Below are 14,508 nucleotides of genomic sequence, written 5' to 3'. Positions count from 1 at the left end.
TAAGTTCTCCTGCCATTTGGGACAGATGTGTATAGATTACGTGCGCGAAACTTATTATGACAGGAAGCGGTGATACTCCCTTTGTCATTGTTTAACGAGTGGTACTCACTCTTGCCGACGTTCTCGGGATGAAGCCCTTTCTTTGAAGGTTAGCGATACAAGGCTGGCGGATGAGCAAATTTCTGTATCCTCGAGGAAATCCGTACATCACGAAGTGCCGGTAACACGTTCGGACAGTTGCAGCAGCGGTCCGCGAACTTGGCCACACAGATTCATTTTATTCCTTAACATGCCAGTCACTATTTTTTCAGCCAACTACTGCACACGTCTTCAATCCACATGATTCACTCTAGCATGATTGGAGCACCGTGTGTCAGCGAAAACTCAGTTGCATTTCCGACAGCTGCTCGCACAGAAGCAAGGTAGCAGCGGTAATGGTTTCATATTCGTGCGCGGTCGCTGAGGAGAGGTATGGCGTGCCGCCGTGAGCGCCATCTCGTTTCTCTAAAACCAACTGCTCCGCGAAAAGGGTCAATAGGGCGCGCATCTTCTTCCTGATAGTACGCTTTGTGTGGCTCAGTGGTAAAGTATCCGACTCCCGCGCAGCGGGCCGTGGTTCGATCCCGGCGCAGAGCGGGTTATTTTTTTCGCATTTCCGGCCATAGCGGTTACGGGGCGGCGGCTGCGGCATAAGTGCGACCAGAAACGGCTATTGGAATGAGCCCATAACAGCTTACGATGTTAAAAAAAGGCGTATATGTAATTAAAAAACAATTATGGGGTTTTAGGTGCCAAAACCCCCATCTGATTATGAGGCACGCCATAGAGGGAGGCTCCGGATGAATTTCGACCACCTGGGGTTCTTTAACGTGCAATGGTAGCACAGGTGCGAACTTCAGTACTTGCGCCCATAGTAAGCGTAACCTGATTCACAAAACCTAAGCAGCCGTCGCAGCTGCCGACTTAAGATGGCATTTCTACAATAGGGGGTAGCAGTCTTACGAACATAATTATGTCTTATCTGCGCCACTCTAGCATGTGCGGGTAAGCGTTGGACCACGCTGTTGCGGTCAATTGGCCAGTGGCCACAGCTGATAACCGAGGATGGCGCGTGCTTATATCTTTGTGGCACGCTATGATTTGCCATCTGAAATTCAATTGCGCTGTTTAGGTGCATAAGTGTATTGAAATTTCACTCCTGTGCAAGGCAGTAACATTCATGCTGGGCTGAGAACTTCTGCCTAAAGTGTGACAGGCTGTGTTTCCTCATGCGCGCAATAGCCTGACTTTACATACTCGTCATGACACTCTATTGGGTGTTATCAAATAGAAGTGCCGTGTCCGTCCTTGACAACCACCTAGTTTGTCACTGACGTGTTTTGAGCACTTCGGTAGGTTTTTTTTTTCTTTTCTAGTTTGAGCTTTCTCTCACTCATAGGGCGAGATGAAACAACGAAAAAACAACTAGAGATTTCTAATTATCAACACTTGTTGCTGTTGCACAATAAACTGTCATCTTCCATGCTGTTAATTCCAGTCTTCTATTATATAGTTCATAGTTTCAATTCAGCACTAAGTTCAACCGGCGTAGTCGATGAGTAACACCGTGTACCCACGATGTTGCTCATCCTGTGGCCTAGGTGTGAGCAAACTTATGCGTACAGCTGATGACAATCCTATGATATGAAGTGAGACGTGAGTTGGCGACGTAAAAAATAAATGGCGTATAAAATTACGTAACCCAATTGTGACGCTATGAAATAAAATATATATCCCGAACGAATCGAACAATTGTCGCATGAGTCCAAACACACACACACGCACACACACACACATAAACACACACATTTAAGTTTATAACCACAATGACACGTATTAGCAGAGGCATTTCGTTTTCGATAAATACGAGCGCAGCATAGAACTCCTAAAGCCAGTAACAGGCAAAAGCGCATGCTAAGAATAGCCGGCAAAGAAAAGGGCCAGCTTACGACAGCAATCGTCGTTTTATGATGCTTAGATGCTTTTTAGATGCTTATTCTAAACGACAGATTAACATCAGTCCTTGATGAAATGACGTCACTAACGTGTTGTATTGTACGCGTAGGTGACGAAGGGCAGAATGGTGTCCCAGTTCGTGTGATCCGAGGAGACGTACATTGAGAGCATGCCGCCAAGCGTACGGTTGAATCGTTCCGTGAGTTCATTGGTTTCAGGATGGTACGCCGTTGTAGTGCGATGAGCAATGTGGCACTCTTTGAGAACAGCTTTAACTACTTAGAGAAAGACACGTCCGCGGTCACTGAGCAGCTCTTGGGGTGGCCCATGACGTAGGATGAAACGACGAAGCAGGAAGGAGGCAATGTCGCGCGCCGTAGGTGCAGGAAGCGCCGCAGTTTCAGCGTATCGCGTAAGGTGGTCAACTTCCACAATGGCCCAGCGGTTTCCTGCCGACGTCAAGGGTAGGGGCCCGTACAATCTATACCGACGCGCCCAAAGTGCCGAGTGGGGCAAGGTAATGGTTGCAGCCCAGCGGGCGAGAGGCGGGATGAAGATTTAGGGCGCTGGCAATCGGGACAAGAGCGTACGTACTTTTGAACGTAGCTGTGCATCCCTCGCCAGTAGTACCGCTGTTGAAGGCGCTGGTAAGTCTTGAAAACGCCAGGGTGGGCACACTGTGTACCGGCGTGGAAAGCTGCGCATATGTCGGAACGCAGGCATTGAGGCACTACTAACAACCACTGGCGACAGCCGGAGCTGTAATTGCGACGCTGAAGCAGGTGGTTGCGAATGGCGAAATGGTGAGCTTGACGGCGCAACGCGCGGGTTATTGACCTGGTCGATGGATCAGAGAGCCAGCCTATAATCGACGCAATCCAGGGGTCCTTGCGCTGCTCGGAAGCGATGGTGCGAAGGTCGATGGAAGACAGAGTCAACCGAGATATATTGTTGTCAGCCAAGGGAGAGCGCGAGAGGGCATCTGCGTCCGAGTGGTGTCGTCCGCTGCGGTAGAGTACGCGGATGTCGTAGTCTTGCAGGCGAAGTGCCCAACGCGCAAGATGGCCGGACTGATCTTTCAATGACGCCAGCCAACATAGTGCGTGGTGGTCGGTGATGACATCAAATGGGCGGCCATACAAATATGGCCAGAACTTAGTAAGAGCCCATATGATCGCGAGACATTCTTTTTCAGTCACGGTGTAATTACTCTGAGCTTTCGTAAGCGTTCGGCTGGCATAAGCGACGTCATACTCAGGAAACCCTTGGTTGCGTTGCGCAAGGACAGCGCCAAGGCCAACACCGTTGCCATCTGTGTGTACCTCTGTAGGCGCTGTCGGATCGTAGTGGCGCAAAAGTGGGGGGGGGGGGGGGGGGAGTCAGCAATCGACGAAGACTCGTGAACGCCTCGTCGCACTCTGATGACCACGAGGTGAGGAGCCCGTTGCCCCCTAGGAGCTTCGTCAGGGGCGATACGATGGCGGCGAAATTCCGCATGAAGCGTCGGAAGTAAGAGCATAGGCCGATGCAACTGCGCAATTCTTTGATGGACGTTTTCTTAGGGAACTCGGCAACGGCGCGAAGTTTTTCGGGGTCGGGGGAAATTCTGTCCTTGGATATGACATAGCCACGTATCGTGAGTTGCTGTGCAGCAAATCGACACTTCTTTATGTTTCATTGTAGGCGGGCGCTCGATAAACACGTCAAAGCACGCCGTAGGCGTTCGAGATGCGTGGTGAAGTCGGGTGCGAAAACGACAATGTCATCAAGATAACACAAACATGTGTGCCCCTTTAAGCCTCACAGAACTGTGTCCATCATGCGCTCGAATGTCGCGGGTGCGTTACAGAGCCCAAAAGGCATGACGTTCAACTCGTACAAGCCGCCGGGCGCGATAAGGGCTATTTTCAGCCGATAGACTTCTTCCATAGGCACTTGCCAATACCCGGGGCGTGGGTGTCCTCGGTGCCGCTGAAAACAGGAGGATTCTTGTGGCGAGCTAGACCCGAGCACACGACAGAGGGTGCAGGAGGCGTTTGCTGGGACGTCGGCTGAGATGCGTCCTGAGACATGGTTGAAGAGAGGGTACGAGATCGAAGCTCTAGAATGCGTTCGAGCGTAGCACTCTCCACCACTTGTAAAGGCGTTTATTGCACGCAGGCGTTAGGACCAACCGTTGGATGTTCAAGGAACCCCGAGCGCGAGCGGCGTAGTCCGAGCGGTGTGCTGGAGAGACTGACCCACTAGACAGTGCTGGTAAGGATGCCCCACTGCATCGTCCCTCTTCTTCACTACAGTAGTAACATTTTCTGTCATAATTTGGGAGTGTCGGTAGCATCGTCTTCTTTGTGCGTTTCTTTTTTAGGGCTGCTTTCATAGCTCTCTGTGCTCTCGACAATGTTGTTATGCGAAGGGAGCGCGCGTTTCGTGGTCGGTACATACTCGACAACATCGTTGACCTGACACTTGTACAGCAACGGCTGCCGAGAGAGCTGATATTGAACCTATGCGCAGCATTAGAAACTCACCTGCAACCGCATGCCGCGCGATCATATGACAGCGATGAACGTACGGGTGCAGGGCTCCTTGCCGTGGGCCCATAGGAATGAATGGCCAAACCATTATTTGAAACAGTGACTCGTCAATCGAGGTGCGATGCTCTCTTATTCCAGGAACCCTATGGCCTGGACAGCCCACATTGCCCGTGTGAGAAGTTCGCGCTGGTCGACCAAGTCCTGCTTGGAGATTGCAGCCTCCCACGTTTCACTGAGGAGGTGTGGGTCTGCGTCTACTGCTGCTGGTTGTGTCGCTGTGATGCTTGTTCGAATGTTCTTGAAATGCAGTAGAAGGTGTCCCAGGGTATCTAGCTCATTTCACTGTGGACAGTTGGGATGATGCAATAAGATGGCGAGGATGAAGGTATTGCTCTCAGGCCGTATTCTGGGCCCGAATTCACAAAAATTTTTTACGCTAGAATTTTTCGTAAGAAAATATTTTTGCCAATCCGGATGCCATACTTATCATTAGCGAAGTTGGCCAGCCAATGGCAAATCGAAGTTACTAAAGAAATGCTTTCTGAATCGGGCGCCTGTTCCCGAAGAATTCATTTTTGTGGTGGCGTCACATTTGGGCGGTCTATTGACGTAATGAGAACGAGAGGAAGAACAGAGGCCAATCGACGCGCAGATGAGTTTCTGGATGTGAACGCCACAAACCAAGGCAAATTATAGCAAACTAGGAAAGCTTCTTGCTCTGAACGCCGATCTCGCCATTGTACACGGAACGCACAGGCCCTGCACACGGCGCACGGTGTCCACGACTCACACCGAAGGACCTCACCCCACTTCGCTTCGTAGCAGACAACGGATTCGGTTTCCTCATGAGTGAAATGTGCATGACGTCATCATAACACGCGCGCACGCCTAGAGGCGATGGCGTCACAGAATACGGCCCCTGGCGTCGGTGGGTATCGGGGATACCATCCAGCATGCCAGAATCGTCTGCACAAAACCTACCTCAGCGTACGTCTTCGCTGTTCATTCTAATAATCTGTCACCGGCAATCTGCTTAGACACAACCTGCGCCTGGCCGGTCAGGTTTGATAGTCGCCTTGGGTCACACAGCTGCGCCATCTTCGAGTCTTCATTTCTAGTGCAACGGGGCACTCAGTCCGTATTGTAGTTTTCATCGCCAGCGCAACAAGCAGAGCACGGTCACTAAGGTTCTGCATCCGAACGCGTATTCTTCCCGAAGACATCCTTGCGCTTTTTGAAGGCGTTTCGCCGTACTTCGGCCACGGTAAAAGACTGCTCAAGATTCTGCGTGCTTAATAGTATTGCCAGATTCGTCTGCACAAAACCTACCCCAGCGTTTGGCTTCACAGTTCATTCGAGCCACCCGTCGCCGATAACCTCCATAGATAGTACCTGCGCCTGGCTGGTCAGGTTTCAGAGTCTCTCTGGGTTCCACAGCTGCGCCATATATGAGCTCGTGTAACCAGTGATCGGTGGAAGGTCAAATGTAGTGTTCACGCAGCGCTGCATGTTGTCTTCCTACTTGTACCTTCTTGTGCCCGTGTCACATTTCGCGCTGCATCAAAAGTGTTCCTTTTGGCTAAGAAATTGCGTACGAACAGTGCAACTTAGTGAATTCAGCCCCAGATTTTCTAGCGCCTGTAGGCAGCCGCCACGTTTTTGTTAAGGTGACGATGATAATCATGAGGGGAGTGCGTGACCAAAGAGAGTGGCAGCGTGCCACAGAGCGTTTGCAGCTTCACGTCGTCAGAGTGAACAGAGTGTGTCCAGCGTGAACACAGCGTAAACAAAGCATATTGAGCACATCTTTGCTACCTAGGTGACGTTAGTGTGTACCACTGGGCAATGTGGGAAAAACGCCTCGGTCCCGCGGTCCGCGGCCACAGCTCCAATCCCGGCCGGCCACGCCCAAGAACGCCCAGCCGCCACTAGCGCGTTCCACGCACCACTGCTAGCGCGTCCGTCAACTTCCTCGTCTACAGTTGGCTCCGATCCACTATTCACGTCAGCGTTCCCACACTGCCCCTCCCTCTGCGAGGGCGTTGACGGCACTGGCTGGCAACACGGCGGTCGAACCCGGCGGCACGGACGACGAGATATGCCGAGTCACCATAGACGACGACGCTACGCGCTCGTTGAGCACGGCCACGATCACAAAACGAAAGACACACAACAACGAAAGACACACACACACACACACACACACACACACACACACACACACACTGCTGCTCCGCGTTGCCAAATAACTCCGCCACGTCGTCACAGCGAGCGCACCGCAAGGCACAAAACGAGAAGCGACGAGTCGACGGCGGGTGGTGTAGTTAGTCGTCGGCACAACGGGTGCAAGCATTCACCAGCGTCATCCCCTTCCTCCATGGCCAGCGCTTTTCCCCACAGCTGCGCTGCGAAGGCGTTGACGGCACTGGCCCACGGTGGCTGGGCAGCGACGGCATCACACTCCTACCGGCGGGCGAACCTTGGAGACTGATCATGCACCGAACCAGGATCGGCAGAGCCGTCAAGGCCGAGTCATCGAGGTGTTCCAGGAACCCGCAGGCCCTAAACCTGACTGGCTTCCATGACGGACTCCTCGCGAAGATAAAGCAGAACCAGGTGGTGCCGCTTCGGAGTAGAGGTCTTTCAGAATTCAAAGGCCCTAAACCATGTTGAGGTCCAGCAGGAACCAAAAGGCTCTAAACCGTCTCCTGGCGCCACCTGGTCTGGTTTTTCTTCTCGTACCTCATTAAGACGAGTACACGCAGCAGGTCCCCGGAATTAAGGAGCCGCCGCCCACTCAATGCCTTGCCGCCAGAGACCACACCACACCGCAACCGCAGCAGTGAACCAGAGAACCACGCACCGAGGGACGAAGCCGCTCTTGAGGTGGTGTTGGCGCGATCGCGCTCATGATGCCACCTGCGCTGGCGATGCCCTTCTCGAACGGTGGCGCCGGGAGCTGCAGAAGCAAGTAGAAGACCGCGCCACCACCAGGACCCACGTCATGTTTGATGACAGCGACGGAGGAGGAACCGGTGCAGCTCGCACCGCGGAAATGGTCACGCGCCATGGCCAGGTAGGAGCCGCCACTAGCCGTGGAACAGGTACCTCCAGCCCTCCCCACGACCATGGTTCGTCCCCGAACGCAGCCGGGACACCACGTGGGGCGCCAAAGTGGGAAAAACGCCTCGGTGTCGCGGTCCACCACCACAGACCTGGTCCCGGCCAGCGGCGCCCAAGAACACCCAGCCGCCGCTAGCGCGTTCCACGCACCACCGCTGGCGCGTCGGTCAACTTCCTCGTCCACAGTTGGCTCCTATTCACTGTTCACGTCAGCGTTCCCACAGCAGGTATGACTCCCACATGACGAAAAAGCTACCTAAGATTTCCGCCGCTCTAGCAGGAAATGAAACCGCCTCATAGTGACACAAAAACGTGTTTATAATTTTGGAGACATTTTTTCATCGATTTACAACAATTACAACGTTATAGCTCCACGCAAATAGCACCTTCATGCGTCAAGCGTCGGCATAACCAAGCGAACGAGCTCAGCAAAAGCTGAGAGCGAACGTGGAGCGCCGCGGGAGATAAAAGACGCGAGGAGGAAAGGGGATAGGAGAGTACAGTGGCCGGAAAGCGGTGGAGGGCATGGCGAAAGCGTGACAAGAAAGGCGTAGCGTGGCGACGATGGCTACTAGTTGGCGCCAGTGTATAGCTTGTTTCGTCTGGGAGGTATGTCGGCGGCAGCTTCTGTGAACCGCGCCCACGCGTCACTCACGCGATGGCTTTTGCGGTCTCCAGATTAGCGAGGCAGTCGCGCCTCACTTCACTTCGTTTGCAAGGTGCCGCACGAAACAGATTGTCCGCGCCATCCAATATACTGCGAAATGAAAGCACCTTAGTGCTGCGCTCAAATTTCACAACAGGGTGTATCGTAATCGCCGGTGAATGTTTGGTATCCCCCTTTACAGATAACTTTTTTCTGTTTTCGGCTTTTTTGGAGGGGGGCATTGACATACGCACTTATTATTTTTTTTCAGCGATCTTCTTCACCCGTGTACAAGTGCTACAACCTTTTTGCTTAGCGCAGGACGCGCCTTAATCTCGAAGGTGGTCTGAGATTGTTGCGGCGACGGAAAGTTCACTAATCTGATTGCGTGTGCGACGCGAATATTGGTGCAAATTCTGCAACGGACGCGAGTACCAGCAATTACGCTAGAATGTACGACGATTGACGTATGAATAGCCAAAGCACATGGACCGTGCATCCTATTTCGACGATCGACATCTGTGCTAGCCGCTATTGTCTATGTTTGTGTTTCTTGTTTTTCTCTGGCCACAAGTTTTGCAAGTAAAAAGTGGACTTTTTACCACACGCCCTTGGGAATACCTTATTCTTCACCGTCACGAGAACGTGATAATATATAATCTGACACTCTTGCCTAAATAAATATTGGCACACTCGCCACGGACATGTTTCACGGTGGCGCCGTTAGTTGGCGCAGCGTATATAAAAAGAGGATGCAGAAGGAGGGTGTATGCGGACACTTGCGAATATCTGTGGCAACACAGGGACATATCTAGGCCTTAAGGTTAGCACAGTGCAATCGGGAATTATTATCTTTAATGAAGACACGAGTAATTACCTGGTGTCCAAAAAGCAGCAAGTTATACCTATAGTCAAGCAATGTAAGTACCTAGGCGTAAACATAAACGAAAGAAAGACGTAATCATGCACCCACAAAGATAATCTGAAAAAAAATGGGAAGCGGCTTGCAGCAATAATGAAACACGGTGCACTCTAGGGTCACAATAAGTATGAGGTGGTGCGTGGAATCTGGAAATAAGTAATGGTGCCAGCGCTAACGTTCGCTAATGCCATTCTATGCTTAAAATCGGCCTCCTGTCGGGGTTAGAAGTTAACCAAAGATCAGTAGACCGGTTGGCTTTAGGAGCCCACGGCAAAATCACAAATAAGGTAGTGCAGGGTGATATGGGTTGGGCCTCTTTTGAAGTGAGAGAAGCGCAGATAAAAATTACTTTTCATGAAGAACTCAACATGGCTGAAAATAAATGGAATGCAAAGTGCAGAAGTACGTGTACCTGAAAAGTGGGGACCCAGAATTGTGCAAGAGGTCAAGAAAGGTGGCAATGAAGCAAAGGGTAATTGAAAGTGTAAATATAGAAGACCAGGTGTCATCAGAGAAGAAGTGAGAGAAATAGACACAGTGAGTTGGATGCAAAGAATACGAACAAAAAGGACCATGGAGATTTACAAGAATCAGAAGAAAGAAATTAGAAGGGAAAATCTGTACGAAAACACAAAGGGCAGTGCCTTGCTATTTGAGGCACGAGCCGGTTGCCTAAGGACCAAAACATACGGGAGCAAATATTCGGAACTAGATGAGGCATGTGTATGCTGCATCAAAGATCCGGATACCACTCAGAACATCCTAATTGAATGTGAATGGATTCACGCAGTGAGAACTGCAGTTAGCGTACGCCTTCCAGAAGCGCTTTGGTTTAAATTGCCCGGAGGCATCAACCGGTCCGCTGTAGTGATAAGCAAGACACATTTAGAATATTGGTGGAAAAAAAGCTAGGAAAATATTGATACGATTCGATCTCTTACAGTCATAGCAGTACAAGGTAGATTTTGAGGGGAAAAAGGATTAATGAAATGTATACAAAAAATGCCAGAAAAAAGGCCTCTATTGCATACCTGAATAAATGAAGAAGGCTAGGTGACTTTTTATCAGCGCCTCGTTTCAAAGGGGATGCCATTCAATCATCATTATGATCATCATCATCAAAGCGAGAGAGGGAAACCCCGTTCACATATTGGTACTCGCCCGATACTTGACGCTTGACGCGTTTGGAACGGTGGCGAACGGTCCTTCGTTTCAGAACGGCGCAACAAGGAAGACGACAGACGAAAGAACACACGAACACGTCTGTCGTCTTCCTTGTTGCGCCGTTCTGAAACCATGCATCCGTACCAACTCGCCCAATTGTCAGTGCTACTGACGGTGCTTCACTACATTGCTTCAAGGGTAATCGCAGCAACGTCGACATTAATCGTGATGCGGGTTCTGCAGCAATTTGTTCTCCAATCAGTGACCGCCGGTGAGGACTTCTGTGAGACCTAAAGCCTCTTCGATGTTCTCACCAAAGCGGCTCAGAAATATTCGCCGCAGGATAATGACATCAGAACTCTGCCAATTTAAAAATTACCCTAGGTCGGGAAGCGAAATAGTTTTTTTTTTGTCGACGCGATGGTGTAATCGCCCGGACGCAGAAAGTTTGCCGGGGCCATGTACAGCTTCGTTGTAAAAAGCGACCTGCTCATTCAGTCAATTAAGGTCCCACCGGCGCAACTACATTCTTCCTATACGTTATCGCGTGACGCACAAAAGACACGTCGCGGCTCGCTCGGTGCCCGTCGCGGTTGACGTCAATGACTGTAAAATTCTGTTTACCGCAAGCGCTGCCCTTTCAACTTCACACACCAGCCTTTCAAGCTCAGGCAGCATGCGGAATGCCATTTGCATTTCCCGGAAATGTTTCAGAGTTCGGTAACCCCTTCAGCTGATTGTTTGGGGACTGTTGCAACGAAACCTTATACTACATCAATTACTTCCCACATTCGCACCACTAGGTTCCGTTCATTCATGGTGTACCACAAGGTTTGAAGAGACACTAAACGCCAATACTAAGTCGACGGGAACTGTCTACATACCATTCCAGGAACCTCGCAACGCTTGTTTCGTGCAAAAAATACTTGGTTTACGAGAAAATTGCATCTCAAGAGTCCGAATACCTTTATGACAATTAAAATCTCCCACCACGCCAGCAGGGTCGTGGTAACGTTGCATAAGCGATCACCGATCTTTGCTGTCGTCGGTGAGTAAAACGGTGCCCGACTGACGGTGCTACGATGCGCCGCTTCAGCTGCTTTTTCTCAAGTGGCGTGGACCGTTCGGGCATCTCGCGACATCACACGAAAGCGTAATTCTCTGCTACTTGCAGTTGGTGCGAGCTTCGCGAGCCAGTAAGACAAACGCTGTACTACGCGATAACGGAACTATCGAAAAACGAAAGCGCGGGCGGCTGAGATTCGAGCGTAAACGAAACCTTCCGAGCGGCAGCGTCGTTGTCAACATTGTAATGTCAAGAAGTTTTTTTTTTAAATGATATCATCATCATCATCATCATCATAAGCATACATTTATGTCCAATTCAAAGCGAAAGCCTCTCCCTGCGATCTCCAATTACCCCTGTCTTGCGCAAGCTGATTCCAACTTGCGCCCGCCCATTTCTTTACTTCATCACCGCACCTAGTTTTCTGCCGTTCTCGACTGCGCATCGATTCTCTAGGTATCCGCTCTGTAACTCTAATGGTCCACCGCTTATCCATCCTGCGCATTACATGGCCTGTCCAGCTGCATTTTCATTCTTAATGTCAACTAGAATATCATCTATCCACGTTTGCTCTCTGATCCACACCGCTCTCTTGCTGTGTCTGAACGTGCAGAGCCACAGGATAATCACATGAGAACTGTGCAGAGAAAATGCCGTACAGCATCTCAAGGACTATCTGCTTAGCCCAAATTTACCGAGTATTAGTTCCTTGTTCACCTATCTTCACTTAATTTATACGGCGATAAATCATTTCTGAGTGTCGGGCATGGCAGACAGATGACTGCGTACGCATTGCCACAGTACTTTTTCTGTCACCTACTTAAACCTTCTGTTCATCCCCAAGATAATGCACTAGATAACCATTGTAATTAGTCTATGCGTCTAGATCTTCCATGTGCGCAGTGATATATCCTACTATTATCACTCGGCCCAATATTCTTACCTCAATAATATCGTTCCTAATTCGCTCACTCAGTTCTATGATTCGATCCTAGCTATGACTGCCCGTCCATAGATGAGCTACTACAAGCCATGTTTGTTTACTTCCTATGGGCCGCTAATCCATGAACGTTCCATACAGGTGTGTTTTACCTTTCGCCATTCCATGCAAAGCCTAATGATTATACCTACGCCTCCGCTTTTTTTTATTCCACGTGGTCAATCTGTTGCACCCTTTCCATACAAACTTTTGAATAACCAGCCACTGCTGAAAATCTCGTGGATGCGTTTCTTTCAATGCCTAAGCGCTATTAGCTTCGCCATTCAACTGTTTCAATTTGCAATCAATATTTCTGCTTTCGAGCACTTTCTGAGTTTGTATAACGAGTTGTATGGTCTAAGTGATATTCTTTATGCGTCTTTTTCTCACCAAATGTTGTTTCAGTTCAGTTTCTAGGGGATAAGTTGCTATATTCAATATTTATTGCACCTTTCCGATTGCTCGATGTCCATTAAAAAAATTTCCGCTTCCTTTTCACCCTGTGAAACTGGATGTACAGCGAATCCTATTGCCGGCATTACAGAAGCGTCACAACCACAAGACATCGCACCGTCCTGATCAATGTAACGTCCCCGACCTCGTTCGTGCCCTTCCCGCTGGTGCTTCGACATCGCGGCGACCATACGCTTGAGCGTAACCCACCTTCACGAATTACGGTCGCAGCGCACTCGGCGCGACCCATGCAACGGACAGGGCGCCCACTTATCAAGGACAGATACATCGTGTGCACACGTTCGCCACGCGCGCACGCAGCTTTGTCAGAGTGCAGCATATATCCTCATTCGAGCAGACCCTCCGCCTGGCGCAAGAGCGTTATTGAATTAATTTATTTCTCAAAGTAAAGTGTGTCACACGTAATAGTTCAGCGGACATCCGCTAGGTGGAGATAAGTAATTAAAGAGAAACTGAGACATCCACCCAAATGTAGCAATTGCTACAATGGAAACCCAACCGGGTTCCTCGAAAGAAAGCCTCGCAGTTGAAGAAAAATTCGTCCTGGTCCGGGACTCGAACCCGGGACCACCGCCTTTCCGGGGCAGCCGCTCTACCATCTGAGCTAACCAGGTGGCTAGCAGATGGCAGGGCGAAGTCGAATTTGTCGACAACTCGAAGCAAAGGCAAGTGTATGACGTAATAGTTCAGCGGACATCCGCTAGGTGGAGATAAGTAATTAAAGAGAAACTGAGACATCCACCTAAATGTAGCAACTGCTCCATTGTCCCGGACCAGGACAAATTTTTCTTCAACTGCGAGGCTTTCTTTCGAGGAAGCCGGTTGGGTTTCCATTGTAGCAATTGCTACATTTGGGTGGATGTCTCAGTTTCTCTTTAATTACTTATCTCCACCTAGCGGATTTCCGCTGAACTATTACGTCATACACTTGCCTTTGCTTCGAGTTGTCGACAAATTCGACTTCGCCCTGCCATCTGCTAGCCACCTGGTTAGCTCAGATGGTAGAGCGGCTGCCCCGAAAAGGCGGTGGTCCCGGGTTCGAGTCCCGGATCAGGGCGAATTTTTCTTCAACTGCGATGCTTTCTTTCGAGGAACCCGGTTGGGTTTCCATTGTAGCAATTGCTACATTTGGGTGGATGTCTCAGTTTCTCTTTAAAGTGTGTCACAATATTTGTGAACTACGAATTACAAAAACATGCACACATGATGGCATCGGATTGTAATTTGAACATACGAGAACACATAATTACCCGCCGTGGTGGCTCAGTCACCTAAGGTGTTGCGCTGCTGAGCACGAGATCGCGGGATGAAATCCCGGCCGCGGCGGCCGCATTTTGATGGAGGCGAAATGCAAAAACTCCCGTGTGCTTACGTTTTAGTACACGTTAAAGAACCCCAGGTGGTCAAAATTAATCCGGTGCCCGCCACTACGGCGTGCCTCATAATCAAAACTGGTTTTGGCACGTAAAACCCCAGACAGAAGAAGAACACATAATTATGTTATACGAAACTCAAAATTACCTTAGGTCAGGAAGCGAATTTGTTTTTTTGTTTTTTTTTTTGTCGACGCGGCGGTGTACACGCCTAGACGCAGAACGTTTGCCG

The 14,508-nt window shown here is 50.0% G+C and overlaps 1 non-coding gene across 1 annotated transcript; it reads left to right on the top strand.

The window, feature by feature from the left end:
* Positions 1-13,886: 13,886 nt before the first annotated feature.
* Trnaf-gaa (transfer RNA phenylalanine (anticodon GAA)) lies at positions 13,887-13,960 on the top strand. The gene has a single exon. It is a non-coding gene; the product is annotated as a tRNA-Phe (tRNA).
* The last annotated feature ends 548 nt before the right edge of the window (positions 13,961-14,508 follow it).

Source organism: Dermacentor silvarum, chromosome 5 (assembly GCF_013339745.2).
Source record: "Dermacentor silvarum isolate Dsil-2018 chromosome 5, BIME_Dsil_1.4, whole genome shotgun sequence".
NCBI lineage: Eukaryota > Metazoa > Arthropoda > Arachnida > Ixodida > Ixodidae > Dermacentor > Dermacentor silvarum.
The sequence above is the reverse complement of the archived record's forward strand: the minus strand, read 5'-3'. Positions and strand labels throughout refer to the sequence as shown.